The sequence below is a fragment of the Eschrichtius robustus genome, chromosome 5 (assembly GCF_028021215.1).
Source record: "Eschrichtius robustus isolate mEscRob2 chromosome 5, mEscRob2.pri, whole genome shotgun sequence".
Classification (NCBI taxonomy): Eukaryota; Metazoa; Chordata; class Mammalia; order Artiodactyla; family Eschrichtiidae; genus Eschrichtius; species Eschrichtius robustus.
In genome coordinates, this window is record NC_090828.1 from 2,508,144 (window position 1) to 2,530,347 (window position 22,204).

Genomic DNA, 22,204 nt, shown 5'->3' on the forward strand with positions numbered 1-22,204 from the left:
GAATAAGTGAGAATATATATATTCCTCAATCTGGTATATATAGCTGGAGAGAGAAACATGCTTGGTTTTGCTGATCAGTACACAGAACATGTAGACAGACCATGAATTCCTGGACTTCCATTTTGTCACCAGCTACCTCTGAACTCATGCTTGATATTGTTTTTCAATAAATCAGATCGTCTTCAAATGATGGAGGAAAAAAGGTCTCTTTGATGGTAGATTGTTTTCACTTGTCTTGTGAATGGTGACTTTGTCATCAGTCTCATTCATGTGTCACTTGATACCAGTCTTTTCCCACTGAGACTTTCTAACGAGTAGATGTCAGGATGGCAGTGGCACACCTGCACCAACACCTGCACATGTGCACCAGCACCTGCGTGTCCACACCAACACCTGCACATCTGCACCAACACCTGCACATCTGCACCAACACCTGCACGTCCCCACCAACACCTACACGTCTGACGTATCTTCCCGTTGCCTCCCACAGGTCAGCAGTTTACCGTCCATTTGGAGCTGAGGGGAGGCCTCGGGCCATCCCTCTCTGTCCTATTGCTTTTTATTTTTTAACATCTTTACTGGAGTATAATTGCCTTACAGTGGTGTGTTAGTTTCTGCTTTATAACAAAGTGAATCAGCTATACATATACATATATCCCCATATCTCCTCCCTCTTGCATCTCCCTCCCACCCTCCCTATCCCGCCCCTCTAGGTGGTCACAAAGCACCGAGCTGATCTCCCTGTGCTATGTGGCTGCTTCCCACTAGCTATCTATTTTACATCTGGCAGTGTATATATGTCCATGCCACTCTCTCACTTCGTCCCAGCTTACACTTCCCTGCTCCCCGTGTCTTCAAGTCCCTTCTCTACGTCTGCATCTTTATTCCTGTCCTGCCCCTAGGTTCTTCAGAACCATTATTTCTTTTTATATTCCATATATATGTGTTAACATATGGTATTTGTTTTTCTCTTTCTGACTTACTTCACTCTGTATGACAGAGTCTAGGCCCATCCACCTCGCTACAAAGAACTCAATTTCGTTTCTTTTATGGCTGAGTAATATTCCATTGTATATATGTGCCACATCTTCTTTATCCATTTATCTGTCGATGGACACTTAGGTTGCTTCCGTGTCCTGGCTATTGTAAATAGAGCTGCAGTGAACATTGTGGTACATGACTCTTTTTGAATTATGGTTTTCTCAGGGTGTATGCCCAGTAGTGGGATTGCTGGGTCGTATGGTAGTTCTATTTTTAGTTTTTTAAGGAACCTCCATACTGTTCTCCATAGTGGCTGTATCAATTTACTTTCCCACCAACAGTGCAAGAGGGTTCCCTTTTCTCCACACACTCTCCAGCATTTATTGTCTATAGATTTTTTGATGATGGCCATTCTGACCGGTGTGAGGTGATACCTCATTGTAGTTTTGATTTGCATTTCTCTAACGATTAGTGATGTTAAGCATCATCCTTTGTCAGTTGCTTCATTTGCAAATATTTTCTCCCATTCTGAGGGTTGTCTTTTTGTCTTGTTTATGGTTTCCTTTGCTTTGCAAAAGCTTTGAAGTTTCATTAGGTCCCATTTGTTTATTTTTGCTTTTATTTTCATTTCTCTAGGAGGTGGGTCAAAAAGGATGTTGCTGTGATTTATGTCATAGAGTGTTCTGCCTATGTTTCCCTCTAAGAGTTTTACAGTGTCTGGCCTTACATTTAGGTCTTTAATCCATTTTGAGTTTATTTTTGTGTATGGTGTTAGGGAGTGTTCTAATTTCATTCTTATTTACCATTGCAACAAAAAGAATAAAATATCTAGGAATAAACCTACCTAAGGAGACAAAAGAACTGCATGCAGAAAACTATAAGACACTGATGAAAGAAATTAAAAATGATACAAACAGATAGATATACCATGTTCTTGGATTGGAAGAATCAACATTGTGAAAATGACTACACTACCCAAAGCAATCTACAGATTCAGTGCAATCCCTATCAAGCTACCAATGGCATTTTTCACAGAACTAGAACAAAAAAGTTCATAATTTGTATGGAAACACAAAAGACCCCAAACAGCCAAAGCAATCTTGAGAAAGAAAAACGGAGCTGGAGGAATCAGGCTCCTGGACTTCAGACTATACTACAAAGCTACAGTAATCAAGACAGTATGGTACTGGAACAAAAACAGAAATATAGATCAATGGAACAGGATAGAAAGCCCAGAGATAAACCCACACACATATGATCACCTTATTTTTGATAAAGAAGTCAAGAATATACAATAGAGAAAAGACAGCCTCTTCAATAAGTGGTGCTGGGAAAACTGGACAGCTACGTGTAAAAGAATGTCCTATTGCTTTTTGACCTAAGTATTCATAGGATCCCTTCTTCTTCCTGGAAGTTCAAGTGTTTATCAGTATGTGTCAGGGTATTTCTCCCTTTATGAACATAGCAGGTCCTGGGGAGCCCGTTTCTGCTGTGCAGTAGCCTTTCTCAGGCTATTTTTCTTCCCACTTGTCTGAATACTGTTTTGTGCCATTTATTCCAGCTCCTCTTCAGGGCCGCTGACCCCTCAGCTGCTGGGCCTGTTCTTCTCCTCCTACCCCCGGGATCTTCCCCTTTCCTTCTTCTTTTTAAATCACTCGGCCTTTTCCAAGCACATTCTGGTGGTTTCTCAGGCTCGTCCTCCACGTCACCGAGTGAATGTTCTAAGTGCTAGTGTTGCCCTTCATGGAACTGTCATTCTGAAATGACCTCTTTGACTTCACAACCGTACTCCCTCCTCACGCCAAGCTTCCTTTCCATCTCTCGCCAGCTCTTTTCACCTTTGTTGTCTCACTTATTCTTTCATCTCCAGTTTCACACAAGAAATATTTTTCTTGATTTTTGAAGTTAGAAAACAGTTTGTTGTTTACAATTGAGTTTTACTTCCTGTAGTACACCCTTTACAAAGTGTGTTTCTCTCTTTTCTTACCCACATAATTTTTATGCTACTGCACATTTGTATTTTCTGCTCATATGTATTTTCTGTGCACATGGACACCAGTCAAAAGTGACCTAACCTAGAGTTAGGGACCCTGGGGCCGCCTTCCTAGTCTCTCCCGCCAGGTGGGACCCCCCCGATATAGAGCGGACCCCGCAAACACTCCCTCCCCCAGTGGTGAGCGGGAGGACCAGGGTGGGAGGCTCCAAGACCCCTCAGGACACCACGACAAATGGCATCCCCTGGGCTTCCCTGGGCCAGCCGACTGAGGTGTTGGGAAGCCAGGCAGAGTGTGGGTGGGATGAGAAGAGATGTGCAGTGGCCATTCTGGGTTCACCTGGAGGCAAAGGTGAGACCAGCTGGACCAGAGAGGATGGTCCATCCCTGCTCCATGAAGACCACGCCCTCAGGCTGGGTGACGCTCCACAACACGAGGTGTGCACAGTAGGGAAAAGCCTGGGCAGATGGGCCCTCCCGAGCCCTCCAGCTTGAGGCCTAAGATGAGCTGCCAACAGCCAACAAACAATCCCATTCACCTTGTTTCTGAGGAGACAAAGATGGTGACACCCCTCACCTGTGATGCCCTAATTTTCACCTCTGTGTTTACACCCCCAGTTATAATAGCTAACATCTTTCCAATAATGAGCCCCTAACTCTGTGACCAACACCCAGACTGAAGCTCTTCTGGGCCAATGACACAAGGCCAGTGCAATCGCAGCTGATAAGACACCATGACGAGGTCCTTCCTGAGGTGGGAACAGTGAGGTTGTGTGGGTCCAAGATGCATGAAGTGTGTGCCCAAGACACCTGTACCTCCCGCCAAACAGCAGTCTCAGCAGAGCATCATCACTCTGTACTGCTCAGGTATAGACACCAGGAGACCCCAAAGGGGACAGGGGAGGAAAGCAGGCAGGACAGGAGGGGCCATGTGTGGAGAAAGGCGGGAGGTGACACTGCAGGGGGCACTGCACAAGGACAGGGAGGTGCCAGGAGAGAACATGACCCCAAGCAAGCCTGTCCCCCAACCTGCTACTCTATGACCTTGAGCCTCCTCAGTAGTAAAATGAGTCACGCATTTCTGCCTTACCTGCTGCACAGGTAAGGACGAAAGTTGACAATGAACTTGCAAGCAGTTTGTAACTCTAAAGCATCCTTATTCACACAAGTGGTTACTTAGCATCATCCAATTTATCTTCTTAAATTTGGTTAAGTGCCTAGTCTCAGCCAGTCCCTACACTGAGATCTTTGATTGCTACCATCATGGCCATGATGGTGTCATCATTCCCATTTATTGAGCCTTAACTATGTGTCAAGCAGTACAGAGAATTTTGTCCACATTATTTAATTTATTCCTCACATATGAGACATATAACTACACGTCCCCTTTTACAATGTGTGTTCCTGTTGCTCAGGGGAAGAACCAAGGCTCAGATACAAGTAAGATGGCTTGTCTGGATTCATAAAGCAGTGAAGGGTGGAGCCCAGGTTTGAATCTGATCTCTGGGTCTCCTCCCACACCGTGTCACCTTGCAGAAGCCCTGGAAGTTGGCTGGAACACAATGGAAAGTCTTCATCAGGAACCATGGAACCATGGCTGGGAGAAAGGGCAGCCAGAGCAGAGGAGAAGGAGGGACAAGGAACCTCAGAAACTGCCCACCCTTGGCGGCCAGCGTCAAGGTGGGATTTGAGGTTAGCCCAGGCTGACGATCTCCTTTAAATCTCAGGCTCTGTGACAGCAAGTCCAGCCATCAGTGTGTGTCAGGCGGTGGGCGTAGGGGGGTGAGGAGGGAACACTGCTAATTGGTAAGGGCTGTGAAGAGCGTCTGGCTTCCGCTTTGTTGGAAAACGGAGTACATTTATGCATGCTTTGAAATTAAACATCTGTCCCCAATATTATGTGGCAATGGACGTTTTCCCCCAGTTTTTATTAGTTATTAATGAAATTTCTGTTCTTTTAATATAAAAATAGATAATGAATGAGTCTGACGACACCAAGGAAAAGTCTCAGTTCTCTGAAAGGAAATGAGCTTGGCAGAACCCACCATGTGGAAAGTTTTGGGAAAAGCCCCACCAGGGAATCCACGTGCTGCTGTCCTGCCCAGGGACTCAAGTGTCCTTTAACCCCCAGGGACCGTCCAGGCAGGTAAGAATCATATTGACTTAATGGGCCAAAGAGGAAATCAGGGATGGCTCTAAGGACCGTGTTTGACAAGAGATGATGTAATGGCCTAGCCCCAGAGAGAACTAAGGGCCCCCAATACTCAAGTCTTTTTTCTCTTTCACACACTTTCCCGGTGCCCACACCCGTGAGGGCACTGCAGCAAATGCCACTGATCACCTCCATTTTAAACCCATCCTTTGCCTGATGAAATGTCAACCAAATTTGCAGAAACATATATTCACATACCCTACAGATTATTGATTATATTTATAAACATCTACTTGTTCCTGAATGTATTTCTAGGTCATTGATGTTCTGTGCTCTCTGGATATCTATTCAAAAGATTTCTGAGTCAGCCTAGTACCGTGAATGTAGAGCACCTTTCCCCGTCGGCCTCCTAAAATCTTAAATGTTCATCTTGACCTCTGTCTCCCCAACACCAAAGCCATGGTTAAAAACTGGTCATGAGCTAAAAGAGCAGCTTCTGAAGTTGTTCAGTGTGTCCCAAGACGCCTTGGCCCTGCAGCACCCCTGCCGCCATCTTGCTACATTGCTGAGGATGGACCAGGCCTCCTACCTCAATCTTCAATAATTGAAGAGAAGCAGGGATGGCCTGGACCACAACACAAGCACTAAACCTTTGCTCTTTGCCAGGACCTGCATCTTCCCATGATGGAGAGCCTCCTCTGAGTCTCTGCTGTCTCAGGAGCCCAAGAAAGACCGGGCTGGAGCCAGAAGCCAATCTCAGCAATGGGTCCCAAAGTTCTTGGGCACCTCTGGGGCTCTTCCAGAGGTGGAGCTCCCTGCTCAGCCCGCAGGCTTGGAGGTCCATCCAGGAGAGCAGTGCCCAGCTCTGGGGTGAGGGTAAGTCAGGGGCTCAGGGAGGAGGTGACCCTTGGGAACACATGCTTTGGGGGCTGGGGTTTGGGTACACACTACCAACGAGGGTAGAATTGCCTTTGTAAATGAGAACTTCCCTTTGCAGATTTGCACAGCCCAGCCTCTGACTTCTAGGTCAGAAATTAATTCCTAATCCCACAGACTCAGTTCTCCCAGCTGACCTGGGAGTATGAGCCAACTGAAGTGATAGAAACAAGAGTCTTCCTGGCACCCTCGAACATCTTACAAAATGACCTTCAACTTATGAACCTGTGGGGTGCTTCTAGCCCATATCCTTTGTAATTAATCCCAGTTAACAATTGTAAAGCGATGACAATAGAGTTTAGTTTATGATCTCATTTATCACTCTCCCTGTCATTAAAATATGAGATGCAAGTGCCCCACCCAAATACTTGAAGAAAAGCCAGTGAATGCAAAGTATAAATTCCTTCCCCAGTGTCTCTGGCTTGTGGACTTGTCGTTATGCGGTGGCCGCAAGCACTGGCCTCCTTTCATGTCATCTGGGATTTACTTATGGAGCAAGAAATGAAATAGACTAAAATCAGATTTTGTCTGGGGAATCCATCTTCTTCTAAGCCAAATGAAATGCATGTATTCCATTAGTATGCGGTAGGAGATTAAGATGATGATAGAATTGGCCAATCTACCGTCTTTTAGGACAAAAATGGCAATTGTTTGCTTGTGGGAAAGAAGCATTTGTGAGTTTAAAAAAATCTGAAAATGAGCATAAACATTCCATGACTTATGAATTAGTCATTCAATGGTACATTTTTCCCCAACTCCCTGGAGCAGCTGACCTAACCAAGGTGCCTGATGGCTAAGTGGACTTTATTCCATCCCTCCCCACTGACACACACATGGAGTTGCCTTCCCCTCAGCTGCACCCACATGAGCATCCTGCTGGCTGTTCTAAGAAATGACAACAATAGATAAATAAGGAGGATGGGGCAGACTCCTAGTTATGCAACTTAGGGCTGTACCCTAGTGTGTGCAAGAGGGAAGACTCTGGTGTTTCTGGGTCATTGTTCAAACTCCTCTGGAAAATATGTTTTGATCCTTTTTTTTTTTTCCAGGAGGCAGAACTAGAACAAAATGTGGAAGTTTGAAGGAGAGCTATTTGGGCTCAACGCAGAGAAGGATTTACTCACCAGAGCTGACGCGCCGTGATGCAGTTCACCCTGAATTCTCCCACCGTGTAAGTATTTTCAGTAGCACCTGGCCTACCGTCAGCTGGGGGCACTTTCGGGGGATGGACTTGAGCAGTCACAGTTGCTGTTCTTCCCTTGTTCCCCCCACCCCAGCGTAAAACTGATGATACCTGCAGCTCTGTCTCAAGCCTTCTTCTGCAGCAGGAGCAGGCCAGAATGCCAGGGAGTTAAGGGCCCCTAGGATCAGCTCTCCACCAGTGACGGACATAAAGTGGTGGATACATACCCCAGCTCTCGCACCCCTCAGGTGGGCCGACTCAGACGCGATCCACAGTGGACCAGAGGCCCCCAGGGGGATGGGGCCCAGCCGTCCCCCCCAGTCATTGACGCTCCTCCTATCAACTTCCTCCCGTGTTCCACTCTGTATTCACTTGCCAGTGCTTCCTAGAAGCCCCTCCAAGATAAATTACTTGTGTTCAAGTCCTTATCTCAGCGTCTGCTGTTAGGGAAGCCCAACCTAATTAAGTAGCTTTGTGCACTGGGGTGGTTACACTGTGGGGGAAGAAAAACTCTCTGACTCTCTGGAACCTTGAAATCAGAACCTGGGAAGAAGATAAAGGGAGAGAGTTGATAATGGTTTGGAGATGAAGAGGCTGAAGCCAGGATAAGTCCAGGGACCACTGACACACCCTGAGAATCAGGAAGAACCAGCTTAGGTGTGCTGGGACACTCAGAGAGCAGCTCTGCACATCCCCAGGGGAGATGACAGACCAGTTGGAATCTGCATCCTGAGTCTCAGAGATATTTGTATGTGAAAACCTCACAGCCACTTATTAGCCCTCTGACCCAAGTTGGTTCCATAATCTTCAGGGGGTTTTATATCATATATATTTGTAAATATACACTAAGTACACAATAATGATGGCATTTCAAATCAATGGGGGAAACATGGTAACTAACATTTATAAATTCATAAAGTTAAACATTGTTTTGTCTTAAACTAAAATAATTTCAATTGTGATTAAAATATTAAACATTAAAGAAAAACAAAATTATGAAAGTCCAAAAAGACATGATAGTTGAATATTTACATAACCATAAAATGGCATGGGGAATTTTAAGCGTTACCCCAAAGCAAAAACTATAAAGAGAAAAGTAAATGAATCGGTCTACACAAGCATCTAAAACTTCTTTATATCAACAATAAAATGAAAAGGAAGATACAAAATGGACAATACACCAGACAAATTGTTAATGGTCTTGATATAGAGAGAGCATTTAAAAAGAAACAATGGAATATATAAGTGGGCTAAGAATGTGAATATAAATGCTACATAAATTAGGGGGAAGTTTAATCTCACTAGTAACAAAAGAAAAATGCCATCATTTCCTATCGAAAAGAAAAGGTCTATTAGATATCTATGTCCCATGTTGATGGAAATGTGAGAAGACAGAGGAATACTATACTGAAGTCTAGGAAGAAGTGGAAATTTATCTGAACTGGAAATTGGCAATAACACAGGCAATAGAAGCTCCAAAAATAGGTAGGCCCTCTTATTCATGAATTTTACTTCTAGAAATTTAATGCTCCTCCTCTCCAAATGTAAACTATGTCCAAAAACAATATTAAAAAACATTCATTACAAAACAGTGTTGCTAAGTAGGAACTGTTAGAATAGGAAAGACTTAGCCACCTAAAAATGTGAACGTGATTATATAAACTATAGTACATCTACTCAATAAGGCACTGTGTGGCCATTAAAATTATGTTGAAACAACGCATATATTGACATAGAAAATGTTCATAAAATGTTAGATGAAATCAGAAGTTATGAAACTTTTGGGGGGAAGTGTACATAAACATAAAAACAATCTGAAAGCCACTAACAGTTGTTTCTTTGTGAGTAGGATGATCATGGGTTTGTCCCACAGTAGGTTCTGACTTTAATAAAAATCTGTTATCTTGGGGGTAAGAAAAAAATCAATATCTGAAATTTCATTTTGAAGAAAAATAGTAAACATAAATCATCTACATGTTTAACTAAAACAGCTAGGAAGGGGACAAAATATTTTTAATTAAAAAGTATAAGAGGAAGGAAATCATAAGGAATAAAAGATAAATTAAGACATTATGAAAGAGAATAGTGCCATTGACAAATGAAACCATGTGTTTGAAAAAGCAATAAATAGACCAAAAAAGCAGAATAAAAATGTGCATATGCACTATGATCTCAATTATGTTTTTTTTTTAAATAAATTTATTTATTTAATTATTTATTTTTTGGCTGCGTTTGGTCTTCATTGTTGCGCGCAGGCTTTCTCTAGTTGCAGCGAGGGCGGGCTGCTCTTTGTTGTGGTGCGCGGGCTTCCCTTGTTGCAGAGCACGGGCTCTAGGCGCGCGGGCTTCAGTAGTTGTGGCACGTGGGCTCAGTAGTTGTAGCTCGCTGGCTCTAGAGTGCAGGCTCAGTAGTTATGGCGCACAGGCTTAGTTGCTCCATGGCATGTGGGATCTTCCTGGACCAGGGATCGAACCCGTGTCCCCTGCATTGACAGGCGGATTCTTAACCACTACACCACCAGGGAAGTCCTCAATTATGTTTAAAAGCATAGAAAATACTCAGAAGTAAACATGCCAAGATGTTAATACTGTTTGCATCTGGCCATTGTATTCATATCTCTTTTTTTCTGTCGTTCTATCCCTTCATTCATTTTCCAAATAATTTACAATGAACATGAATTCATTTTACAATCCTAAAAAAATGTATACTGGAAATAAGTATAAAGGGAAAACATAGTAAATAGAGTTTTAAGTGAAAATGTTGAAAGTAGAAATGACAGATGGTTAAAATAAGGCTAAGGTAAAAATTAAAGTCTGCACTGGCAGATCCACAGACAGGTAAAGCAGACCCCGGCTCCGACTTAAGTCCTTGACTCTGGGTCCTCAAGATTTGGATGTCTCCAGGGCCCCTCATACTGTCCAGGGCGAAATGGTACATGAAGAAGGTGGTGGCAGAGGGCAAGGTATCTAAGGAAGTGCGGGCTCTACGCAGTAGGACAGGAGGAAACCTGGAGTGCAGAGACGAGTGAAAAGATCAGAAGGTACAAGTCCCGATTCCCAAATAAAGGGGTGATTATGGGCCCTGCTAAGGAAAGGATTAAACTCCCAGGTGATGATTGTAACCAGCTGTAAGGGGAAGCTGTAAAGAGTCAAAAGTAAGGTAGGAGGATTTAGTAAACCAAACAAGGACAGTCACAAAATGGGCAGCATGCTGTGAGGAATGAGGCTGCCATCAGTAGAAATGGGGATTGCATTTCATTCTTTGAGTTGTTTTTATAAACTTATGTGCTTTAAGCCCATTTCCTTTTAATTAGCTTGTTAATTTCTATGATTTGGTGCTTATTCAAGTTGTAAATTATTTGTATGTTAGAAGGTTATAGGCACATTAGAACAAATGTTCCAGATTTTTTCAAAGCATAATGATCAAACTATTGAATTTGAAAATATATTGAGTTTTCCAAAGTTCAAGGATATATTTTTGACAAGGCTGTGGGGAAACAGTCGTCCTCATACATTGCAGATGAGAATGAAAAATGCACATTCTCCTGTGGGTGGCATTTCAAAATACCTAGTGAAATTGCATATTCATTTACCCTTTGAGCCAGCAATTTCACCTCCAGAAACATACCCAAAAGATACACTGGGAAAAATACACAAACATGTATGCATAATACTAATCATTATGACACTTGTTATAACTGCAAAAGACTGGGAACAACCCAAAGGCCTATCAAAAGGGGGCTAATTGAATATACTATGGTGTATCTATACAATGGGGTATTATACAACTACAAAAAGAAATGAAAAATATTTCCATATACGGCTATGGTTTGACATTTAGGACATATAGTTAAATGAAAAACCCAAGATGGATAACTGTATGGTATGTTACTATGCATTGAAAAATGGGAGAATATGAAAATATACAAGTGTTTGCTTATATTTTAAACAGAAGGATAAAACATAAATTTTTACAAAATTACCTATAGGAGGATGGAGGGGATAAGATGGTGAGGACAGAGAGAGAGGCTGGACTTCTCTGAATATGTCATTGTCTTATAGGACTGACTTGGATCCATGTAAATAATTATAACACACAAAATAATCAACTAAAAAGTAACCCTTAAAAATCTAAAGCAAAATGAAGCAAATGAAACTGACTGTGTATCATGTTGGTGATAAAGCATCAAGCAACTATCGAATGTGACTTCTAAACATAGTGATTTGACTCTCCATCCCTAGTGGTGTATACCTCAGGGACACACACACACACACACACACACACACACACACAAATTAAACTATTTTCAGTAATCATATTGCTTCTAAGTAATGTTGTTATTGTTATCCTGAGGTGGATGAGTGTGTATTATAAGACAACTTAGTAATTATTTTGTTGTCATGGAGAACCAGGATTTTTCACTTTGGAGAAAGGAGATACATATGGATCAATTAAGTTTAGTAAACTGTAATAGTCCTAAATTTGACTTGGAAGGAAAATTTTTTAACTCAAGATGTATTTTGTCTTTTTAAAAATTTACTATTTCCCAGCTCTGTCCACTGGAAAGGCCTAGTAGTGAGGAAAAACCCAGTAGCAGTGAGCACACCTAGAGCCCAGATGTTTGTCTCTACGCACCATCTCCCTTTAAAAGAAGCTAAAACTCCTTGGAGAAATGGCTGAGTCCAGGTCTAGGGCAGGGAAATACAGGATGATCCTGGTGCATTTTGTCATACCAAAAGCGAGAAAGGTATCAAATAATATTAGGATCTTTCAAAAGTCTAGGACTCAACTTGAAAAGGCTCCTATTGGTCACAGATGAGACAAGTGGAGCCTGAGTAAGAATAAAAACTGAAATAGGTTGAAACATATTAATATGTTTATATCAAGGAATTCATAATTATACAACTAAAGAAGTCTATTGGTCAGCCCTGAAGGATACTAGGAGCCAACTCATTACATAGAAAATTAACAAATAAAAGAAAACAGTAAAGTACTTAGCCTGTCTTTCCTATATGAGCTATACCTCAGGGTAAGAAAAGTTGATAAAAGGAAGTTTTCTTCATATATATTACACTGATAATTGAAGAATAAATAATAGAATCAGAATATCACAATTTTAAAATCCATTGAAATAATGGATCTAGACCATGATTATAGAACTAATGGTTGCTAACATCACAGGTAGAAGAATACTAAAAATCACATGCCTCCTGATCAAAATACCCACCACTTATGCAGCATTTTTATTTTTTAAAAAAAGAAAAATGAAAAACTTTAATCTGATCAAATTTCTAAATTAAAATATTAGCAAATAGAATCCAGCAATATATGGGAAGTATAGTACATCATGACCAAGTTGTCTTCCTTGCAAGAATTCACCACATACATTAAAGGAGAAAAATTCTAAAATCATCTCATAAATACTTTAAAAGAACTAGTAAATTCAATACCAATTCATAATAAAAAATTTTATTACAAAATATTTTATTAATGTCAAAAAATATTTTATTACAAAAAATTTTACTAGCAAACTACTGATAGAAGGGACCTTTATTAATCTAATAGACAACATCTACAAAAAAGCTATAGCAAATATTATATCCAGAGTTAGCGAAATATTGAAACCTTTGCAATATTGAAAACATGGGAAAAAGATAAAGATGTTTGCTATCACCACTTTCATTCAACTTTTTTCTATGGGTCCAAATCTTAGCCCATTAAATATGCAAGAATATGTTCTCACTGAGAATAAAACAAGAAATAATAGGTATAATGATTGGAAATAGAGAAATTAAACTGTCACTATTTGCAGATGACTGATGTGTATTTAGGGAAAAAATATTCTACAAACTCTAAACAATCAGAATCAATAGACAAATTTAACAAAATCACTAAGTGCAGTCAATCTCTTAATAAACAAAACAATTTTATTTCTCATTGTTTATAAGCAATTAGAATTTGAAATAAAGATGATACTATTTACAACAGCACTTAATATCCTACAATACCTGGAAAGAACTCTGTATTACTGAAAGTAGTTAAAGAAAACCTAAACAGGTGGAGAGATATATCAATACCATGTTCCTGGATTAAAAGTCTCAACATGGTGAAGATGCCAGTTCTTTGATCTATACATTCAATGTAATCTTAGTCAAAACACCAAAATGATTTTGGTGAGAAACTTAACAGGATGATTTTTTAATGTATGGATATATGGATATGGATATGCAAAGGGCCATGAATAGCCAAGACAATACTGAAGAATAAAATTGGAGGACTTAACACTACCAGATATAATAAAGCTATAGTGGTTAACACAGTTGTATTGGCACAAGGATGGAGAAAAAAAGACCAGTGGAACATAACAGAGAGTCCAAGAAGAGACTGACACACAGACACTTGATTTATAACAAAGGTCACTCCACATAACAATGGCAAAAGGCTTCTCTTTTAAATAAATAGTACTAGTCAATTAGGTATTCACATAGAGAAAAATTAATCTGGACCTGTACCTCACACCATACAAACACATGAATTCTGGGTAGACTGTAGATCAAAATGTGAAATCATCCCTGTTGGCGCAGTGGTTAAGAGTCTGCCTGCCAACGCGGGGGACACAGGTTCGAGCCCTGGTCTGGGAGGATCCCACATGCCGCGGAGCGACTGGGCCCGTGTGCCACAGCTGCTGAGGCCCGCGCCCCTGGGGCCTGTGCTCTGCAGCAAGAGAGGCCACCGCAGTGAGAAGCCCGCTCTCTGCAACTAGAGAAAGCCCGCTGGCAGCAAACAGGACACAACACAGCCAAAAATAAAATAAATAAATTTATTTAAAAAAAAAAAAAGTGGAATCAGAAAATCCTTTAGACAATGTCAAAACGGAATGTGTTCATACATTTGTGGTAGACAAATATTGCTTACGCAGCACGGAGTGTACTAACCTTAAAAGGAAAGCCTGATTGATTGAACTATGTTAAAATTGAGAACTTTTGCTCATCCAAAAAAAAAAAAAATAATTAAGAATAAAAGCCAAGGGCTTCCCTGGTGGCGCAGTGGTTGAGAGTCTGCCTGCCGATGCAGGGGACGCGGGTTCAAGCCCTGGTCTGGGAGGATCCCACATGCCGCGGAGCAACTGGGCCCGTGAGCCACAACTACTGAGCCTGCGTGTCTGGAGCCTGTGCTCTGCGGCGGGAGAGGTCGCGATAGTGAGAGGCCCGCGCACTGCGATGAAGAGTGGCCCCCGCTTGCCGCAGCTGGAGAGAGCCCACGCGCAGGGGCGAGGACCCAACACAGCCATAAATAAATTAATCAATTAATTAAAAAAAAAAAAGAAAAGAACCTCTTAAAAAAAAAAAAAAAGAATAAAAGCCAAACCGCACAATATGGGGGAAAATATTTTAAACACAAATAATTGATGAAGGTCTTATATCCAGGAAACATTTTTTTAAGCTCCTATAAATCAATAAGAAAAAGACAACCCAATTTTTTAAGTGGGCAAGAGACTTGAAGAGACCCACAACAAAAGAGGTTAGCCTAGAGTCCAGTGACCATAAGAGAATGTGATCATTCCCTTCAATTATCAGGGAAATGGACATTTATATCACAATAAGATAACACAAAATAGTCATCACAATACCTAAATCTAAAAGAAGGATAAGACCAAGTGTTGGTGAGGATGGGGAAAGATTGGAAGGAGTATATATGGAACAACGCTTTTGAAATACTATTCGGCAGTATCTACAAAAGCTGACTTTTCTCTACCTAGCAATCCCACTCCTCAGTATACACCCCACAGAAATGAGTGCATGTAGCCACAAAGCATGTGTATAAAAATATGTGTAGCAGATTTATTCAGAATAGCCCCAAACTGGAAGCAAACCAAAGCTCCATCACAGCACAGAATCAGTCAATAAGTGGAGATATTTTTATACAGTGGAATACCTACTACACAGCAAGAGGAGTGACTGAACCACTGTTTCCTGCAACAACATTCACAGAGCTCACAGTGTTGGGCAAAGAAGCCAGGCATGAGGAGTAGGGATCATATGATTCCATTCATATAATATCAAACATGGGTGTAACTAGGAGTGGCCTTAGAAGTCAGGACGGCAGTTACCTTTGGGGAGGGAGATGGAGGAAATGAGTGGGAGGTGCACAAGGGGGTTTCTTGGGTGCTGGTGTGTCCTGTGTCCTTGTCTGGGGGATGTCGCATGGATAATTTCACTTTGAAAACAATTTTTGAATTGTATACAGAAGAATTGTGCACTTTATAAAAAATGTTTAATTAAAACGAAAAGGAGGGGGACTTCCCTGGCGGTCCAGTGGTTAAGACTTTGCCTTCCAATGCAGGAGGTGTGGGTTCGATTCCTGGTCGGGGAGCTAAGATCCCACATGCCTCATGGCCAAAAAACAAAATATGAAAACAGAAGCAATATTGCAGCAAATTCAATAAGGACTTTAAAAATGGTCCACATCAAAAAAATCTTCAAAACAAACAAGCAAACAAACAAAAAGGAGCACACCCATGTTTATAGCAACGTTATTCACAGTAGGTAAAACATGGAAGCAGCCCAAGCTGATAAGCAAAATGTGTTCCATCCATACAGTGCAATATTATTCAGTCTTAAAAAGGAAGGAAATTCTGACACATGCTGCACCTTGGATGAACCTTGAGGACATGATGCTAAGTGAAATAAGCCAGTCACAAAAAGACAAATACTGTATTGTTTTAAATATTTACATGAGGTCCTTAGAGTAATCAAATTTATAGAAACAGAAGGTAGAATGGTGGTTGCCAGGGGCTGGGGGAGGGAAAAGGGGAGCTGTTGTTTAATGGGGACGGAGTTTCAGTTTTCTAAGGTGAAGAGAGTTCTGGAGATGGATGGTGGTGATGGTCGTACAGCCATAAGAGTGTACCTAATATCACTGAACTCTACACTTAAAATGATTAAGACGGTAAATGTTATGTTCTGTGTATTTTACCACAATAAAAAGATTGAAAAAAAGCAACAATAACAAAAAGGAAACCTCCCATATGTCTAGCAATAATGGAAGCGTTTGGTGACTCTGGTCGTATCTGATCCACTTCTGCTTGGCCAGGAGGGATTCCTATGCAAAACGCAGCTGGAGGGGGCGGGCAGGGGGCAGGTCACACAGCTCCTGCTCCTTTCTCCACTGCAGAATGAGCACTTCCTGAGGAATAGCTGAAAGGATGAACAGACCCAGGTTAAATGATTTTAGCTGATTCTTCAGTACATGCTATTTTAGATCCTGCTCTTTTCACCTAGCATAACTTAAGCACGTCCTCAAAATGCTATTTAGAGGATTTCATAATATCTAGGACAACCAACAACTGGCTTATGCTCAATACCTGGCCAGCACGTGTGGAGGGAGCTGCCAATACCTTTGCTCCAGGTGCTCAGGCACAGACTTATCAGCCACCTGGGGAGGGGGGATGTGAGCAATCACAAAGCCACAACAGATCCTATGAGCCTCTTAGAGGTTAGGTAGCCTCTAATTCAATTGCTTTTACACAGATCATTGAACTACGGTCCCAGAGGAAAATGACTTGGTCAAATGCCATCAAGCAATTGCAAAGCAGAAAACAACAGAATCCATGTCCTCCAATCTCTAATTCAGGGCTGTCGCCCACTTTACAAGGCAGAGCGGATTCAAACCACGCTGGAGAGGATGGAATACAGCCGTGAGATGCTGCTGACCCTAAAGATACTGAGATGCCTGTAAGGGGATGAGGTTTGTATGTGGAGATGGCATCTCCCTCCATCTCTAATGCCACCACTTGTATTCATTCAGCCTGGGTGTGTGGCTGCCATTTTAGTTTTTATTGCTGCATAGAAAATTACTGCAAATCTATCAGGTTAGAACATTCCCGTTTACTAGCTCACAGTTCTGCAGATGAGAGGTCCAGGCACAGCATGGCGGGGTTCTCTTCACAGGGTCTCAAAGGCTGGAATCCAGGCATCAGCTGGGCTGTGTTCTCATCTGGAGGCTCGACTAGGGAAGAATCCACTTCTGAGTTCGTTCAGGTTGTTGGCAGAATTCAGCTCCTCATGGCTATAGGGTCGAGACCCCTGCTTTCTTGCTGGTGGTAGGCCAGGAGCAGCTCTCCCCTCATGGAGGCAGCCCACATCCTGTGCCACGTGGTTCCTTCCAGCACATGCGGGATCTCACTCATGCTTTGATGCTCTGACTTCCTGTCTCTGATGTCTAGAAACTTCAAGGGTCGTGTGCTTAGGTTAGGTCCACACAGTAATCTCTCCAGTGCCTTTAACAACCTGATCAGGGGAGTGAAATCCTTTATATTCACATATTACACAGGGTGTCTACATCAGGGTGGGATTGGGGGCTATCTTAGAATTCTGCCTCTGGCACTGTCCTGAAGCAGCCCCAGAGAGCCTAAACACTGGTCCACGGACTTCACTCCACAGCATTAGAGCCATTGTTCATGTTGGGAAGGACCTCAGAAGACAGGAAAGCCGGCTACTCAGATCTCCAGGTCATGGTGAGTTTGACCTTGATTCTAGCTGGGGGAAGGCAGCTCTAGTTCAGTCAAAGCATAACCAATTCCCTGCTCTGCCTTCTTGGTTGGACTTAATTTTTTAGCATTTCCAGCTTTTTCCTCTACCTGCAAGAATCCTGTGGAAATTATTCCTAATGGTCCATGAAAAGATCAAGGACCAACCAAACTCAAATGTCTTCAGTCACCATGTTCTAATTTATTGGCAATATGTTCACTAATGCTTTCCTGATTATTTCCTAGTTAGGTTGCTTTACCAGATGAAAAATGGTCAAAGACAGTTATTAATTAAATGAAAATGCAGCAACCAAATGTGAAGATCTCAAACTCTTTTATTTTAAAGTATCTTTTTTTTTTTTTTTAAAGAAACACTGGGCAGGAGGAAAAATTGTCATACCTTTTAGCTTATAAATTTATTTTCAACATCCATATGCAACTAACTTCTGGCTTCATTTCCTATCAAACGAGCCTTTGAACTTGTTTTCCTTCTAAAATCATCCCAAATAAATTTGAATTAACTCATGAGTCAGGCTGCTTTTGTTCAAGAAACACTGTGGAAAGAAAATTGAGTCCATTTCCAAAGTTGAAGAGGAAACAGTGGTGAAAGAATAATTTATAAAGTGTACTTCACTGCTAAATTTCTGACGCTTGCCTTGTCTTTTTGAGACAATGCTTTAAAATCCTAACATTTTAGAGGCATAAAGAGACAAGAGGATCCTCTGATATGACTTCTTTGTCTTACAGATAAAGAAATCGAGACAGAGAGATGCAGTGGCTTAAAGTCGCACAGCTGGTTATTGACTAGCCCCAAGAGTCCAGATTCTCAGAGGCTCTTCATGTGGCCAGGTCATCGCCCTGACCCCTGGAACAGAGCCAAGGAGCCACCCTAAGATGTCCCCAACCCACTTATGCTTTCATGCAGAGGGTGTTGCTAATGGAAATGCAAAATGACGTAAATTAGGCCGATTCTCATGTGTTACTGTTTTGAACAAAGACAGAACATCTGTCTTCACTTTGCCCCTTGCAGAAGAATCTTCTGCATGAGCTGCTTTGGATGCATCCTGGTGATCCTTTGCGGGGTAGGCCGAGCAGTGAGAGTGAGGGATGAAGCGACGGATCTCAGGGTTGGCGTTGGGCTCCTAGAGCCTTCACTCCAGAGTCTGATGACCATTATTTTGGGGAAGGTCTGTTGAGTATCCAAAATGACTTCCCAGGCGTGCCATTTCATTCCTGTTGTCCTTAAAACCTATAATCTTTCTTATCAAAGACTCAGTAGTAGTTTAATAAGTTATTCAATGCTATTTTTTCTTATTAATAAGGGACATTTTGGAGCTTAAGAATGATTTGCAAAAAATCAATTTAAGTGTGATGTGTTGGCATAAAGCATTGATAGTACTTTTTGTGTACAAAAAAATGAAAACAATTTAAAAAGTCTATGAGTTTTGGAATCAAGATCTTTTTTATTGAAATACAGTTAATTTACAAAGTTGTGTTAGTTTCAAGTGTACAACAAAGTGCTTCATTTATATATATATATATATATATATATATATATATATATATATTCTTTTTCAGATTATTTTCCATTATAGATTATTACAAGATACTGAGTATAGTTCCCTGTGTTATACAGTAGGAAAAAAAGAACTTTTAAATACAGGGCCTGTCAACTTTGGCACCATTAACATTTGGAGCCAGGTAGTTTTGTGTGTGTCTGTCCGTCCTACGCACTGGAAGAAGTTTGGCATCATCCCTGGCCTCCACCCACTAGAGGCCAGTAGCATACTCTCTCACCCTAGTTTTGACAAACAACGATGTTTCCAAACATTGTCAAATATCCCCTGGGAGCCAAAATGGCATTGGTCAGCATCTAACAGAATACTGGCAGTGCATTTCAGATTTGAACGAGCACAGCACCTGTTGCTATCCAGACCCAGGGAGCCCTCAAAGGCAGTTTTACAATAAAATCAATATCTAATATCACCAAATAGCTTTCTAAAGTTCAATTTAAAGAACTTCCTAACAGGCAGAGCTGCCCAAGGCAATAGAAGGTTGTTTATCAATAGATGTATCAGCAAAGGAGGAGTGTCAGGAAACTCTCTGGTCCAGACCAATGTGGAGACAGGTTCCTGACAGCAGGTAGAAGCAGGACAAGAGGGTATTTAGCCATCTCAGTTCAAGAGACTGGCATCAGCAAGTTAAAAAAAGTTACTTATCTGTAAAATATTTACTGCTTAAAGCCCAGCTTTCCATCTCTTAATGTTTTTAGATTGATTAAAGTAATAATATCATATTGTAGAAATTTTGGAAAGCACATAAAAAGTACAAAGAGACATAAAGCAATCACCCTCAATCTGACCAAAAGGAATTGCTCTTTGACGTACATGTATATTTCTGTTCAGATGATGTTCTATGCATATTTTCTCATCGTTGAGCTCACTTGTTTTGCTTTAAAATTCTGTATTCAGGAGTTTTCCTCCTATCAAGAAAATTCTTTGGAAGCAAAATGTATCATAATTTAATTAACTATCCTCCTATTGTTGTGTTTATAAAAGTCACCAAAATAAAGCAATTTTTGTTCTTGATAGGTGTGTCTCATGCTTGTAATATGCTTAGCTCAGTACTTAGCTCAATGCATAGCAGGTGCTCAAGGAATAAGTCCTTGTTATTGTGTTGTTAGGTTGCTTCCTTGAAAAGTAAAACTCTCACCAGCAGTGAAAGAGTTTCTGTCTCATAAAAGCTTCACCAGCGTTAAATACTACCATCTCTTCATTTTTTTGTAATTTAATGGGTGAACATAAAGCTCATCATTATCTTAATTTAATTTGTATTTCTTGACTACCGGTGAGGTTGAATATTTAAGTTGTTTATTAAACATCTTCTGTCATAGATGATCTGCTTATGACCTTGTTTTGAATTTCTTGGAGACTTAGTTCTTATTTACTTGCATGAATCCTTCTCTTAATAAGGATTTTAAACATTAACCATTGTCTTTCACTGATGTCTATTTCCTTATTCTTTAATTATACAATTACACACAAATTTGCATGAGGGAAAACTCTCAGGCAAGGTGAAGTTTCAAATAAAAAACATAAAACACATGACAAAATCTATTGCTGTAAGATGCATTAATAGAACCAAATGTTGGGAGAATTCATACCTAATGAAATAAGAAGGAAATAAAGCAATTTGAAAAGGACTTTAAAATTAAATTGTTAAAAATTTTTAATTGTTATAATTTACAGAAATAGAAGAAATAACAACTATAAGAGGGAATAGAAATTTCAGGATTAAGAAGGATTCATTTGGAAATCATGGAACTTAAAAACATTGAAATAAACAAAAAGTCAATAAATGGCTTACATTACAGTACATTAATAGATAGAACAAAAGAGAGAATCAATGAATTAGAAAACAGAACAAAGGATATCACTCAGAATGCAGCACAGAGAGATGAAAAGTCAGCTCAGAGACATGAAGGATTGGTTGAATCCAAGCTACATCTAATAGGAGTTCCAGAAGAAGAAAATAAAGAAAATGGGTGAGTGCAAACACTTCAGCAGATAACAGCACAGAATTATCCATAATTGAAGAAATATATAGGTCCTCAAATTGAAGTTCACTGAGACATGAGAAGGAGTTTTAAATTTTTAAATATTTAAAAAGGAATCCAAACATAGACATATGATGAGAAACATCAAGGGAAAACTAAAATATTTAAAATGTCAGAAAGAAATGACAGATGAGCAGCAGAGTTTTCATCAATACAAATAGATTCCAAAGCCTTGAAGTAACAGTTCCAAATGCTAAGGGAAAATAATCACCAACATAGAATTCTATGCTCAAGGAAACTATAGATATATTTAGACACACAATGATTAAGAGAGCTTCTATGCTTATACCAGTGGTTTCCAAATTTGTCTGCATATTGGAATCACCTTAGAAGTTCCATGATAGCTGATGTCCATGTCCCACCCCCAGAGATTATGATTTAGTTGAGCTAGAGTTTGGCCTGGGCATTGGGATTTTTATATTATGCAGACAAGTCTGGCAATCACTGGCATAGACCCTTGAATTAACTACTGAAGAATGAACTTTAACAAAAAATGAACCCCAAAAAACAATAAAGGAGTATAATAAAATATAGTGAGCAAAGAAATCAGCAAAATGTTAGTCAATTAAACATTGAATTTTAAATAATACACTAAATCCAAATTGTATCTTCATTACAAAATATAATAATAATAGTGAAAAACATATTTCATTATAGTGAAAAATGCCAAGAACTAAAATTCTAAATAATAATGTGGACAATAGGAAGTAGGAAATCAGAGGGAAATTAATGTGTTCCTAGATTCTTATCTTCTTTGTGAAGAGGGTTTAGAGTTAATTATCAAATTAATTTGAAAATATAAAGTTAAATCACTT

At 40.4% G+C, this 22,204-nt stretch overlaps 1 long non-coding RNA gene across 1 annotated transcript; it reads left to right on the plus strand.

Annotated features, from left to right (window-relative positions):
• The first annotated feature begins 7,022 nt into the window (after positions 1–7,022).
• Positions 7,023–19,093, plus strand: LOC137764665 (uncharacterized). Its single transcript, XR_011074040.1, has 4 exons — positions 7,023–7,233; positions 16,776–16,992; positions 17,688–17,761; positions 18,521–19,093. It is a non-coding gene; the product is annotated as an uncharacterized lncRNA (long non-coding RNA).
• Positions 19,094–22,204: the final 3,111 nt, after the last annotated feature.